General features: G+C 35.9%; 1 protein-coding gene across 5 annotated transcripts in view; it reads right to left on the bottom strand.

The window, feature by feature from the left end:
- Window positions 1-14,668, bottom strand: part of ERBB4 (erb-b2 receptor tyrosine kinase 4) — a 1,148,959-nt gene that overhangs the window by 215,010 nt on the left and 919,281 nt on the right. The window lies entirely within an intron of this gene.

Below are 14,668 nucleotides of genomic sequence, written 5' to 3'. Positions count from 1 at the left end.
TCTGTACTCTTCACCACCCCTGACAGAGCCGACATATAGAGTTTCCTTTTATCTTAGACTAAACTTTTTTTGTTTCATAGTTAATAATTTTTAAATGAAATACTAAAATAGAAGGAGGAAGATACGGTGTTGGTATTGAGGAGCTAAAAGACCTACTGAGCTAGGAAGCAAAGGGAAATTCTAGATGATGAAGAGAGGGCCCAGAATTATAGCTGGGTCTTCACCCTAGACACTTCCAGTCCAGATTCAAACAAGAGAGTGAAATTCTTAAGGCAAGCAAGAGAGAAAAGAAAAAAAAAAGAAGCACAGATTTCTTGAACTATCTGACCTAGTGGAAAATAAAATTATTTTCATGTTTGTAATGAATTAGATTTAGGGATATAGGATGCTTAAAAATATATTTTATAATGAATAGATTATCAGCCATGAGGCAAAAATTCATAGCTATAATTCTGAAAAAACTAAATTATCAATATAATTTGAAATTATAATATAAATAGTACATAAGGAATATGAGTGAAAAGGGGAAGAAAAGGATCTGAGAATACTAAATCTTCATTTTCCATATTAGAAAGTCAATGGAGTATATCTAAAATTGACCCATTGAGAAAAGGCAATAAAGTATATTTTTTTGAAATGTCGAAGTAAATACCAGGTGACACAGTTAATAAAGTTAACTCTATAAAGCAAGACCCAGAGCAAGGTCTGAAGGGCAAGGGGCTTATTTTTTAACTATTATAAGCTTGTAGTGTTATGTACTTTATATATATACATATATACATATATATGAGAGAGAAAATGAATATATATTTGTATATTATTTACTTACACAGATATATATTTCTATTTCTAGCTATACACACTACTTTGATTAAAGAATTGAGAAAAATACCCATTAAACATTTGCATTACAAAAAAGAAAGTGAATAACAATGAAAAGAGATAAAGGAGGCTATGTATTTTGAAATAGAAATTTCTTCTGATCTCTTTGGTTGGACAAAAAGTATAAACTGTTTTTTAGCAGTTACCTATCAGTTGCCTCTCTAGTACCCCCCTACCCTGCACCTTCATGAATCTTAGTGTTAATTCGATGTATATGATAAAAATTCTGGGCAATCCTCAGGCATTTTTAAAATTAATTTTATATCACATTTATTGGAGAACAGGTTCAGATATGAAACTCAATAATGCATTGTCTGTAACCTGCATCATGTACCTATTGCCCCAAGCAAAGTGTCCTTCACCCCTATTTTACCCTCCTTTGCCCACCTCTACTTCCTCTCTGCCCTGTTTCCCTCTGGCTAGTGTGACACTGTTGCCTGTGACCTTTAAAATAAAGGTGCTCTACCCTCCATTGGATCTAGAGAGAGGCATGTTCCCAAGAGAGACCAATGAGAATCTTTCCCCTAAACCCAGCTCTCTATACTAGGAGCTAGTGGGGCACTTCACACAGGTGGGGTAGAACCTGAGATGAGAGAAGTCTCTGTGGATCCTTAAAGCTTTCCATTTCCTAGTTCCAGGTCATTCCTGAGTCACAGTGTATTCCTGCTATTGGGGTTCCACCAGAGAACCATTATAGTTCAAGCGGGTGTATTTAATTTCCTTTTCTAATTGAACTATTACAGAGTCCCACATTTATAAGAAAACTCTTGCTACTCTCTCAAACTACGTTTTATGTTGTCTCCTTGGCACACTATAGATGGAATCTCGTACTCTAACACATAGGTCAATTGAGGTTGCAGTGGCAAATTAAAAATGCCAGTTATCAGGGATGAAAATAGAAATACATTGTTACTCTCTATGAAGTGTTATATAGTAATCAACACACCAAGGGAAAGAAACATGATTTGAGAGACAACATATATGTTCATGCTGGGTCATGGGCTTTTTCTAGACCTTAATTGAGCTACTCCCTATTCTTCTGTTTCATATGACTTTTTTTTTTTTTTTAATTTTTTTATTTTATTTATTCATTTTAGAGAGGAGAGAGAGAGGGAGAGAGAGACAGGGGGGAGGAGCTGGAAGCATCAACTCCCATATGTGCCTTGACCAGGCAAGCCCAGGGTTTCGAACCGGCGACCTCAGCATTTCCAGGTCGACGCTTTATCCACTGCGCCACCACAGGTCAGGCTCATATGACTTTTTACACGGTGAAACTTATTTTATTCCTACTTACAAGTATTTTGCCTTGAAATTAAACCACTATTTCCTATCAAACACTGACATGTGTAAGCACTTTTGAGAATAGAAATCCAAATGAAAAATATCACTTTGTAATCCTCCAAGGTCCCTTGTCCCTGAATATTTTATGCTCGAATGCTGATTTGTAAATCAAATAGTTTAGGTGTATGCCACTGTTCCCATTCAGCCTTATCAAACTTATAGCACAAAGAGACCTTGTAGTGTAATATCTCATCACCAAAAGGACAGTAAGATAACACAGGATCATGCCTCAAAAATGGCTTAGCTGGCAAATACATTTTTTTAGGCAGACTGCTTGGTTGACTTACATAACAGAACTGTCCTTCATCAAGTCTTGATTGGCTGACTGCTAACCTTGAACTAAGAGTAACCTGTTTAGAATACATTTCATTTAAGTTGTTGAAAATAATATCTTGTATTATTAACAGAGATTCCTTAAAGCCTTCATTTACTATCCACATAGTAACAATCTGGCATATGCATTACCCTTTAGAAATTGAAACATCACTGTATCTATTGAATTGCTAATGGAAAAAAAGGAGACATGCAGAGAAAATTTTGAAATAATAGGAAGTTCTTAAACATAGGCTTTCATTTTCTTATTGTGCAAAGTTGGCACTAATTATTCAAATCTTTGTGCTAAAGAACACTTTAACGGCTGGATAGTCTTTGTTGCTTTATTACCATGGTAAATCTGAGAAAACTTATTCAACACACCTGGGTCACAGTTAACAGATTTTACATAAATTGTTTCTTTTTTGTTGGATATTGTTTTAAGTTCAAGCTAATCAAAATCTAAATCTAAAAAGGATAAAATAACATATTGACTAAAAATGAGCAATGATATGAGCCTTATAATGAGATAAATATTAAATTTATATCTTTATTTATACTAGGATATTGTGTATTGTTCTGCCTACAGGAGAAAAAAAAGACTATAGAAAAATATCTGGAGATGGTGGTCTTTTCAGACTTGACAGTGATTTCTGGTGGACCACATTAGAGAATGATAAGCATTCTCACCCCCCTCCCCGCCCATCTGACTGCAACATTTGCATCATCTAGCCCCTTGCGTTTGTCGTCTGCCCCAAAGCTCACACATGTTTCTTACAATTAACTTGCCACATTGCATGCCAGAGCTGACAATTTTTAATTTATTGGTCAGATTCACCTATTGTTTTTATTCATTATACCAAACACATTCCTGATTCAATAGAATTTCATTGTAGGGATACAAGGAAATTAGAGTGAATATGACCGAAATCAAGTGGGCCCTTGATCTTAATTGTAAATTGTCAAAAAAACCCACAAAAAACAAAAAACAAAACAAAACAAAAAAAAAACCCTGACTTCCTTGGCTATTCTCTTACTAGAAAACAAATGAAAAAGGTAAATTCATTTCTCGCCATAAATCCCAAACGTTTCATTTTCATCTTCCCCAAGTTAACTTTCTCACCTAGCTAAGCAGCAATTTCTGCTATTATTAGCTGCTGGCCCAATATCAGCTGACCAGTATCCATCAAACTCCTAGCTTCAATGAGCTTAGAGACTCCCAAGGAACTCCACGTATGCAGACTTCTGTTTACAGCTTCTAATTATTTTCTAACAGATAATGCAGCGTTCAGGTTCAGAGAGGTTGGATGAAATCTGTAAGTGGACTAAAACCCTAGATTAAATTGCAGTATCTGGGATCACTGTGGAAAACCCTAAGCTTTTTAGTTCTGAGATAAAAAGCCCTCCCTGATTGCTTATGGTCTGTGACAAACTGGTCTCATAATTTGACTTCCTCAAAGGTGCTCATTCGAATTTTTAATCACACTGTGCTGAGCTATTTGTAAAATTTAAGCAATGAGCATCAAAACTGTGGCTTCTTAGGAGCTCAGCAGCATTCGCACATGTCCCAAATAATATCTTGATGTGTTTTCAGAGTAAAAAACAAGCAAACAATCGAGCTGTTGGTGTAGCATGCATATTACATCTTATTGTTTGAACAGGCTAAAAGAAGTCTAGATGTGGTAATCCTATTATGCAAACTGCTAATTATGAGTTTAAAATGTTTATGCAATACATTGTATTATAATTCTTTTTGTATATAGGGAGGATTTGTCTGGATTTTTGTATGGTAGAAAGTCATACATACTCAGTTGGATTTTCTAATCTGAGGGCAAGAATGAGTCACCTGAAGTAATAATAATTAAGAAAATGATGAGGTCAACGTCAGGGCACTGAAGAGTGAGAATACCTCTTAAGCAAAGCTTTAGTTCAGTGAATTCAGCAAGCCTCCTGGGAAACTGAGAGGAAATATATATAATTCTATAAAGTGATTTAAATACTATTTGTAAATTTCATTCTTCCCACAAAATAGACATATTAATACTCATCTTCAGACACCCTTTGCCGCAGTCTAGATTCAAAGAGTCATTTCTTCCTTTGCTTTCTCATTTGCAATTTTAATATTGATTGTACACATGAGGTTCTAGAGCTCTATTTTAAAAATGTCTGCTATTAAGAATTGATTCATGATAAACATGATCAAGAAGAACACACTAGGCTGATTCCTTCTCATTCTGGTTTTGCTTTGTCATTCAAGTTTTTGTCCAAATCCACCAGAGTATATTGCATAGGTCAGCTTTTGCATTAAATAAAGGGGAGGGAGAGTTGAGTGCAAACCAAACAGTACCCAGCTTCATTCCTGCTTGCATAGGAGTTTTAATACAGAAGAAAATGCCCGATTCAGGATTACTGGCTCCTGTTTCTAAAGGTGGCTTTAAGCTAAACAGGAAGCTCTCTAGCAATCTGAGGTTAATCTCAGAGCTCCTTTGACTATGGCCATTAATTTATGGGTGATGATGGTCTGGAAGGAATGGTAACAGAGTTTCTATTCACAAATTATTTTGATGCAACCAGACTCATTGTCAATTTGTTTAGTTTTGACAGTTTATGTTTTGCAAATTGTTGGACACAAATCTGTTACTGATACAGTGGTGCTGTGAGGTAGAATATGAAATTCTTTTGATCATTTTGAGAAAACTGTTATAAGAAAAAGTTTAAGATTTCCTTGTGAAGTGGTCACTTTTGTATATCATTTCTACCAATAACAACCCTTTGTTAATTCCAATAGATGATTACCCAGTAGTGTAATTAAATTTTCAAAGACAAATACAAAAATATGATGGAGAATATGTTTACCATTTACTCACACATCACTGTATAGTGAATGTATATATAGTACATAAAATATTACAAAATAATTGTAATATTAATAATATAATATAATATTAACATATATGTATGACATTATTTAGATACACATCTACATATATGTGTGGATATTATTTTAACTAGTATAGCATATTAAAACTTTATTTCCTGACCCTGGCCGGTTGGCTCAGTGGTAGAGCGTCGGCCTGGCGTGCAGGAATCCCGGGTTCGATTCCAGCCAGGGCACACAGGAGAAGTGCCCATCTGCTTCTCCACCCCTCCCCCTCTCCTTCCTCTCTGTCTCTCTCTTCCCCTCCCGCAACTGAGGCTCCATTGGAGCAAAAGATGGCCCAGGCGCTGGGGATGGCCCCTTGGTCTCTGCCCCAAGTGCTAGAGTGGCTCTGGTTGCAACAGAGCGATGCCCCGGATGGGCAGAGCATCGCCCCCTGGTGGGCGTGCCGGGTGGATCCCGGTCGGGCACATGCGGGAGTCTGTCTGACTGCCTCCCTATTTCCAGCTTCAGAAAAATACAAAAACAAAACAAAACAAAAAACAACTTTATTTCCTGAACTAAATTATTGCTGTTTAAATAACTAAAATCACTTTACACCATACACTGCAAGCTAGAATTTCATTCAATGATCCTTTCATTCTACAGAAACATTATTTTATATTCTTAAATCTATAAACAGAGCATTCATAAAACCATATATTGTTTTGATATGTCTAGAGTAGGTTGTTGATTATCTGGAAATTCTATATCCTGGTTTTTGTTTGCTCTGTGAGCAAAAGTTTTCTACCTAAATTTTGTGAATAATATGTATATTATAAGCAACTCATCTTACTGATGCAGTCAAATTAGTAAATATCATTCAACATGGAGTTAGAAATTACATATCATCAGTATAATTCTCTTCCAGTTTTATGGTGACAGAGCAATATGGCCTCTAATCATGGATGAAATTTACCAAATGTTAGAGTTGGGAGAGTTGGCAAATACCTACAATATGGAAAACAATGCCTTTAATAGACTACTTATATCCATTCACCAAATTTAAATAGTGGGACAGTAAACTATGTACTCTTGAGAAATGTCCTTTCATTCACATAAATTCAAGTACTTTGGAGAAACAGAAGCAGTCAGAGAGTTTATCAAGTTATGTGTTGAAATTTACAGAGAAAAACCAGTTTTGGATTAAGTAGTATCTTGTAGGTGCTTCAAAGAAGAAATTAAGCTGGTTGAACGCAAAACTTGTCGAGTACTTTGCCATTTTTCAAACTTTTTAGTACCTCATGTGACAATGCTTACAGCTCAATTTTTAGGGTGTCTATAAAAATTCAGGTAGCGATGGTTTATAACGTCAGTCAATGACTTTATTTACTTTAAAAAAAACCTGTTATTAAAAAAAATCAAACTATATTTTCCATTTTATATAGGATTCCATCCTTGCATCTTTATTCTTATTGAAATAGAAGTAGATAGCCAAGAGACAAAAATGAGAGGAGACATTCTCATAACATGTTGTCATTGGAGAAGTAAACCTCATCAAAATTACTTATAAGGTTCCTGGAACTCAAATATTAAGAAGCTAAAAATAAAATCTAGTACTACCCTCCCACATATAACAAAAACATTCACAGGGAGCCCTTCAGAGGCTCCCCACTTAGAAAGGTTATTGGCCTCCTGGAGGTGTAGAAAGTCAGCAAGAGGTTTTCCTTCTCAAAGGACATTTGGAGTGTACACTGAGTCTTAGAGTCAATATGGAAAGTCTATCCTTCTGTGATATGTTGGTGCTCTGGATTTGAGACAGCTACTAAATTGAGTTTGTAGAAATAAATTAGGAATGAGCAATAAAAATACCTAAGGAAAATGACTAAAATATAGTATACCAAAAAAGATCAGGCCCTGGCCAGTTGGCTCAGCGGTAGAGCATAGGCCTGGCGTGCGGGGGACCCGGGTTCGATTCCCGGCCAGGGCACATAGGAGAAGCGCCCATTTGCTTCTCCACCCCTGCCCCCTCCTTCCTCTCTGTCTCTCTCTTCCCCTCCCGCAGCCAAGGCTCCATTGGAGCAAAGATGGCCCAGGCGCTGGGGATGGCTCCTTGGCCTCTGCCCCAGGCACTAGAGTGGCTCTGGTCGCGGCAGAGCGACGCCCCAGGTGCTAGAGTGGCTCTGGTCGCGGCAGAGCATCGCCCCCTGGTGGGCAGAGCGTCGCCCCTGGTGGGCGTGCCGGGTGGATCCCGGTTGGGCGCATGCAGGAGTCTGTCTGACTGTCTCTCCCCGTTTCCAGCTTCAGAAAAATACCAAAAAAATAAAATAAAATAAAATAAAAATAAAAGATCAGACTATGAGGGGAGAGGAGAATATTACAGAATTGATTAGGCTGGAATTGAAAAGGCTTAAAGGGGCTATAATAAAGCCCTTTTAAAAATAGAAAAATAAAACCATTTAGTCAATTAACCAAGAATTTATAATTTCCTATCTGCCTATATTGTTGTACTTGCCATTAGATATGTAACGGTGGAGTTAACGCAGTCCCTGTCATAAGGGATCCCTGCAATCTAGTTGTGGAGAGTGGGACTGGACAAAAATAAAACAAGGACACATAATCATGTAATACCGATCATGATAGCTGCACAGAAGAAAATTACTGAGTGATGTTAGTAGGCTACAACTTAGATTAAAGGGTCAGCAAAGGGATCTTTGAGGAAGTAGATCATTAAGCAAAGAAATGAAGGATAACTAAGAGCTCATTGGGTGCAGTCTGGGGAAGGCCACTGCAGGCAAAGGCCGTGATTGGCTTGCTTGGCTTGGAAGAGGAGTGGAAAGAAAGTCAGTGAAGAGAAAGAAGACTGGGAAAGTAACTAGAAGCTTTAGAAGCCAAGGATCTAATATCTTGCATTACTTCACTAAGCCATTAAAAGGTTTTATTCACACTTTGTGTTGACAATTGGAAACCATTCTCATAATTCAAACTGAAGACTGTTGATGGCTTTGATTCAGGTGGTGGTGACGGAATATAAAAAGAACTGCTGTTCAAATGTGTTTGTGGCATACAATCAAAGCATTTGCTCTTGAAATGGAAGAGGAAATTAAAAGTTTGAGAGGTTGTCACATTTAAGGATACATCCCAAATTTCTAATAGGAATAATTAGTGTGAATGGATGCACAAATTATTTAAATGAATGAGATTGAATGCAGAAGAGATTTAGAAGAGAAGATAAAGAGGTATATTTGAATGTGTTAAACTTGAGATGCCCTTGAGATTTCAACATGGCAATATCAACAACAGAGATGGGGTCAGCCTCATAAAATGGACTTGAGATTGAATTTGATGACCTAGTGAAATAACCTAGGGAAAACATGCAGATTGAAAGGTGATATAGAACATGGCACTGAGACATTTCAATATTTCTGGTATTGCTTACCGCCAGCTTAATATTGAAAAGCAAAAAGTTAGAGATTTTTGTAAGAACGTCATTATAATGATGGGCCATGAATATAAGTTGTCTGTGGAAGGATGTGAGGACAGGTTGTAGCTGAGGAATAGTGAGAAACAGGAGGGAGTCAATGAATGGGAGATCTCTAAGAGGACAAAATGTTCCTCAACTAAGTGCTGTAGAACAGAAACTGGAGGGGCTGGTAGATGTGGTTGAGGAAGGGGTGTTTGAAACAGTGATTTCAGATGTGATGTAATTTTCAGCTGAGTTCTGTAAACTAACAGGATGGGCACAAAGAACAATAAAATAAATTGTAACAAATAATTTACTTTAGTTACCAGGACTTTTTTTCATTTTAGTAGAGCTTGAAAGACTGATTCTGTTTGTAGTGCAGTTTATAGATCTTCTTTCTGAAGATGTGTGTGAATATATATATATATATATATAGTGTATGTGTGTGTGTGTGTGTGTGTGTGTGCGCGCACACCAGGGGGCAATGCTCTGCCCATCTGGGTCATAGCTCTGTTGCAGCCAGAGCCATTCTAGCACCTGAGGTGGATGGCATGGAGCAGTTCTCAACTTTGCCCCAAAGGAGCCTTGGCTGAGGGAGGGGAAGAGTGAGAAAGAGAAGAAGGAGAGGGGGAAGGGTAGAGAAGCAGATGGGTGTTTCTCCTGTGTGCCCTGGACGGGATTCAAACCTGGGACTTCCACAAGCCAGGCTGACACACTACCACTGAGCCAACAGGCCAGGGCAATATTATCATATTTTTCTAAATAAAGTAACTATCTCCAATTTTTCTTAACTATTTCAACTTTATTATTTTTTAAAAAAGAAAAGGATTGGTTAACTAACTTGAATGATTATACAAACCAGAATTTGTGACATCTAATGGGCCTTAAAAATTAACTTTGCATTTCTTACCTCTGAAATTGAATTATATTTATGTATATAAATGACAAAACATTTAATGTCTAAAAATATTTGAATTAAGTTATAAAGAATTTTAAATTTCACTATTATTATGACACAAGATCTAGCTAAGAGTTAGTTTATGTGAAGTTATGTGCATGAAAATATTGTAATGTAAAAATAATGTCATAGAAGAAAATATCTTTTTAAATCATATTGTAACAAGTCTGCTATAATTTGAGAGAATATATAAACTCTGCCAACAAATTCTATTTGTCTCACCCCACTAATAAAACATCAATTAGAGTTGAAACAATTTCTGTCAAGACACTGGCTATCATAAAAGCAATATCAAAAAAGAAACACATAAACAAAATTCACATGAAAATTCCATCAACATTAATAAAAATTTATAAAAAAAAATTCCTTCAGAAATAGAAAAATGACAGTCGCGTAAGATAAATAGAATGTCATATTGTATAGGGCAGGGGTCCCCAAACTACGGCCCGCGGGCCGCCTGCGGCCCCCTGAGGCCATTTATCCGGCCCCCGCTGCACTTCTGGAAGAGGCACCTCTTTCGTTGGTGGTCAGTGAGAGGAGCATAGTTCCCATTGAAATACTGGTCAGTTTGTTGATTTAAATTTACTTGTTCTTTATTTTAAATATTGTATTTGTTCCCGTTTTGTTTTTTTACTTTAAAATAAGATATGTGCAGTGTGCATAGGGATTTGTTCATAGTTTTTTTTATAGTCTGGCCCTCCAACGGTCTGAGGGACAGTGAACTGGCCCCCTGTGTAAAATGTGTGGGGACCCCTGGTATAGGGTAAGTGAAAGAAGTTATTCTTCCTTAATAAGAAAATCACTGTTTACACAACAAGGCTGAGTGATTGGCAATGCATTTCCTTGCAGCACCTTACTGTGAACTCTGTGGTTGATTTGGTTGGGAAAGAGAAACTGAAGTCAACAAGATTCAGCTAACTGAACTATTATTGATAAGTCACTGGAATTTAGGATAATTACAGAACTACTTTTATCCCAATATTAATTATTTAAGAAAACAAATTAATTTAAAACAATTAAAACATAGGCCCTTCCTAGGAAAATATAATTATGTCAAGTGATAGTAGACTTAAATCAGAGAAAACAGAAAAAAACAGTAGTGGAAACTCAGGGAAACTTAAGAGCCTGCCTGATTTGAACAAACCATAGACTCGAATTCCAGGAATCCTGGTCAATCACTTCATTTTTAGGTATTCTACACCATTTAATGGATAAAATAAAAGATAAAGCAAATCAAAGTATTTTACCAATAAAACAGTGGTATTTGAAATAAGAATTAGGAATCTGTATAGATGTTGGTATTCTTATAAAGTTGGACCTTTATATTAATTTTATTTTATTTTTTTATTTAACTTTTGGAGATGATACTAGTTAACATAATTATATAGGTTTCAGATGCCCAATTCTACAACACATCTCTGTGCACCGTATTGTGTGTTCACCCCCCTGAAATCTTGACTTAGAATAATTTTCTTAATGTTATCTTCCTTCATGGGAATGAAGAATGTCTTGGCCATTCACTAACAATATGCTATTACCGTCATTATGAATCCATTAGACATATTCAGGTGAGCTGAGTAACTGCTTTGTGACCAAATTCTCCTTCTCTTGCTTTTAATGTAGCATTTAATAGATCACAAATTGCTACTTATTTATTTTTGCCTATAATAAAATTATAAAAAAATATAAAGTCCTCTTTTTTGCCCTTGGTTATCAATAGAAATGTTGGATGTAGTGAGTTTTCAATATTAAGTTGCTGTACTTGTATCGTTTACTATAATAACCACTAAAGCACAGCTATATCTGATAAAACTAGTAGTAGAGGTTAGTGAATCTACAATATTCTATCCTAAGTGTAAATTTTGGACAGGTGTTGGGGAGATGTCTAAGGCTTGATAGAAGTATGCATATTCCATTGTTTTTGGAAGCTTTATTTTTCTTCTATAAAATGGTATAAAATACATACACACATCAAAGACATACAAATACACACATGCACACTAGTTTGTCAAAGAGACAGGTTTCACGGCTGCAGTGGGCCTTATTTGAATTTGAAAGTTATGCTTGGAATACTCTAGCTGCTAGCATACGTACTAACTGACTTCTACCTGCCTTTCTTCATCCAGTGGATTTTGCTACTAAAGCCTCTTTGCCACCCTTGGCATGGCAGGTAGGACATGCTGGAGAATAATGTATTTCTGTCCTAGCAGGCTTCAACCAGTGACTGGCAGCTAATGTCTTCACAGCAGCTCCCTTACCCCTTGAGCAGAGTAACTCTGGGGTTTATGTCTACCCTAGCTGCCAGATTCCCTTCAATGGAAAATACAATAGGTCCAGCCACTCACAATGGCAGCTGGCTTTAGTGGCAACCCTGTCTCTTTTTTATACTCTCCTACTGATGAGTCCTTCACCTCTAAAATAAACTACTTCACTCAGATCCTTGTCTCAGTTTCAGCTTCTGCCTCTGGTAATATCCAGACTAAGACACAGGGCAATCATATGACTTTTAACTTAATAACCTTGGAGATATTTGCAATTTTAACTCAATCTTTAGGTACAAATTACAAATAATTTTGCATACACAATCTTCTTCTACTGTGAGATGATACGTTGTTCAAGTTTTTACAATGCCTGGCACACATAACAGATGAGCTAAAAATGTAGGTATGGGATCTAGGCAGATGTTTGTCTTAAAATTACACCAGGCTATTTTAAAATACTAAATGCATCACTTATTTTGCTAGTTCAACTGTGTTGTAATCATTGTACTATATCCTTCTATTGTTTTAAAATAAGTCATAAAAATAGTAAGAACTGTTTCTGCTTGTTATTTATTGATGCTCTACTGATAGCAATCCATCAATCTGTTCATTTTTTGGTACCTACATACAATGTACAATAGCTGCAGTCAAAATATGTTTTTAAATTTTATTTTTAATTAAAAAAAAACCCTTAGTCTGTTGCTCACCATCCATCAACCATCTAGGAAAATGACTTACTTCATGGCTCAATCACAGCTTCATTTAAAATTCAGCAGAAACCTAAGACTTAACGGCCATCCCCACTCATGTTTCCATGGGAATAGACCTCAGATCAGGAGGAAAAAAAAGGATGGGGTTAGGAACTCTCAAATAATCATTCAAAATCATAATGAGCTTTTTAGAGCTTCTTTCGTAGGTGATTATTTTATAGCCTCTTAACCCCTTTTTGCCAGTCTGTTTCCATAGAAATATGACAAAAATGGCTGTCCAGGCTTCCAACAGAGATGATTAGCATTCTTGTGAATTTCAGCCTTGGTTGCAGTCTATGCTGGGCAAGATGCTATTTCTATGAGTTTTACACATTCACTTACCGTTTCTACACATTCTCAGTTTCTTTCTAGTTTTTTTTTTTTTTTTTTTTTTTTTTTTTTTTTTTTTAAGATTCTCTTTGTAAATGTATAGTAAGCTCAAATTGGTTGTGGTACCATTAAAAAAGTTTCAGTTTTACATGTTAATACATGATCTAGGACATGTAACCATAGTGTCAGAACTTTTAGAGACCTACAGAAAGTGACTAGATTCAATGTCTGACAGCTAGGTGTTGGCAGATATGCAACAAGAGCAGTATTTAACATATTCAGTAACTGGTAAGGCATGGTACCAACAGATCAGGGCAGCAGGTTTATATTAGCTCAGTATTTTTCAGACTCTAGTCCATGGACCTGTCTGCCTAAAATTGTGTGCTAGTCCACTAAAGACTTAACCGCCCTACTGTTGTATGAAATTATAGAGCCAATGATCTTAAATCAAATTTGCTTATGCTAAGGGTAATTTTTGTCTTAGTGGTCCCTGAAATAATTTTCCTGTGTTTACTGATCCCTAAGTGTAAAAAGGTGAAAAACCATTGTATTAGCACATTATCAGCCTTATTATTATCAATAATAAGTTAAACTAAAAGTAGCCCTATATAAAATGATTAGCATTATACAAAAAGAAAAATTTCTAAGGTCACAAATTGAGCTCCTATAAAACTACAAAAGATTTTATAAAAAAAAAAGTGGGTAGAAATATATGGTAATTCATCTTTAAACAAAATATCAAAGTGCATGTGTTTGCAACATTTTTTATATGAAGGTATTTTGAAAATCAAAATCATTCTTATTTTTGGAGACATTATTTTAAAATATATAGAAACAATATATATGGGTCTTTGATAGGGCCCCTGGTGAGATATCTTGTATTGAATATGGAAGAAGGACAGCATGCTATGTGTATGTATAGTCTTCTATTTCCTGAAATTTGCTGAACAGCTCAATCCACAATTTTTGCTAGGATAAATCTTAAAGTTCTGATTGACCTTATAAAGTACTTTTATTCTTCAGAACTCTCTTATAAGAGTGTTTAACCTATAAGATCTTCTGAATTTGAATTTAAAAAAAAGTAAACTTCAATGGCTAATTATCTGACTTAGCTAGGTTCCTAATTTAAAAATAATAAAGACTAACTCACTATATTAATTAATCTCTATTAATGTTTTCAACTAATCAGATCATGGCAACAATAAAATCAAGAAGTCCGAATAGTTTTTCAAATCATCATCAATATTCTCAAATGCGATTTGTCACCTTAAATGCATGGCCTTTGAGGTCAGGGTTTGGCTTATAGGCCAAATCTGTTCTTCAGCATGTCTCTGTAAATAAAATTCTACTGTAACACAGTGACATCCATAACTGTGTTTTGTTTGGTTTTCATTGTCTATGGCTGCATCCCTATGCAAAGCACAGAGTTGTTTAGTTGCCACAGAGATTACATTGCACAAAAAGCCTAATATTTATTCTCTATGGTCTTTTAAGCAAAAGTTTGTTGACCATGGG

This window comes from Saccopteryx bilineata, chromosome 5 (assembly GCF_036850765.1).
Source record: "Saccopteryx bilineata isolate mSacBil1 chromosome 5, mSacBil1_pri_phased_curated, whole genome shotgun sequence".
Lineage (NCBI taxonomy): Eukaryota > Metazoa > Chordata > Mammalia > Chiroptera > Emballonuridae > Saccopteryx > Saccopteryx bilineata.
This window is presented reverse-complemented; position numbering and strand designations above follow the sequence as displayed.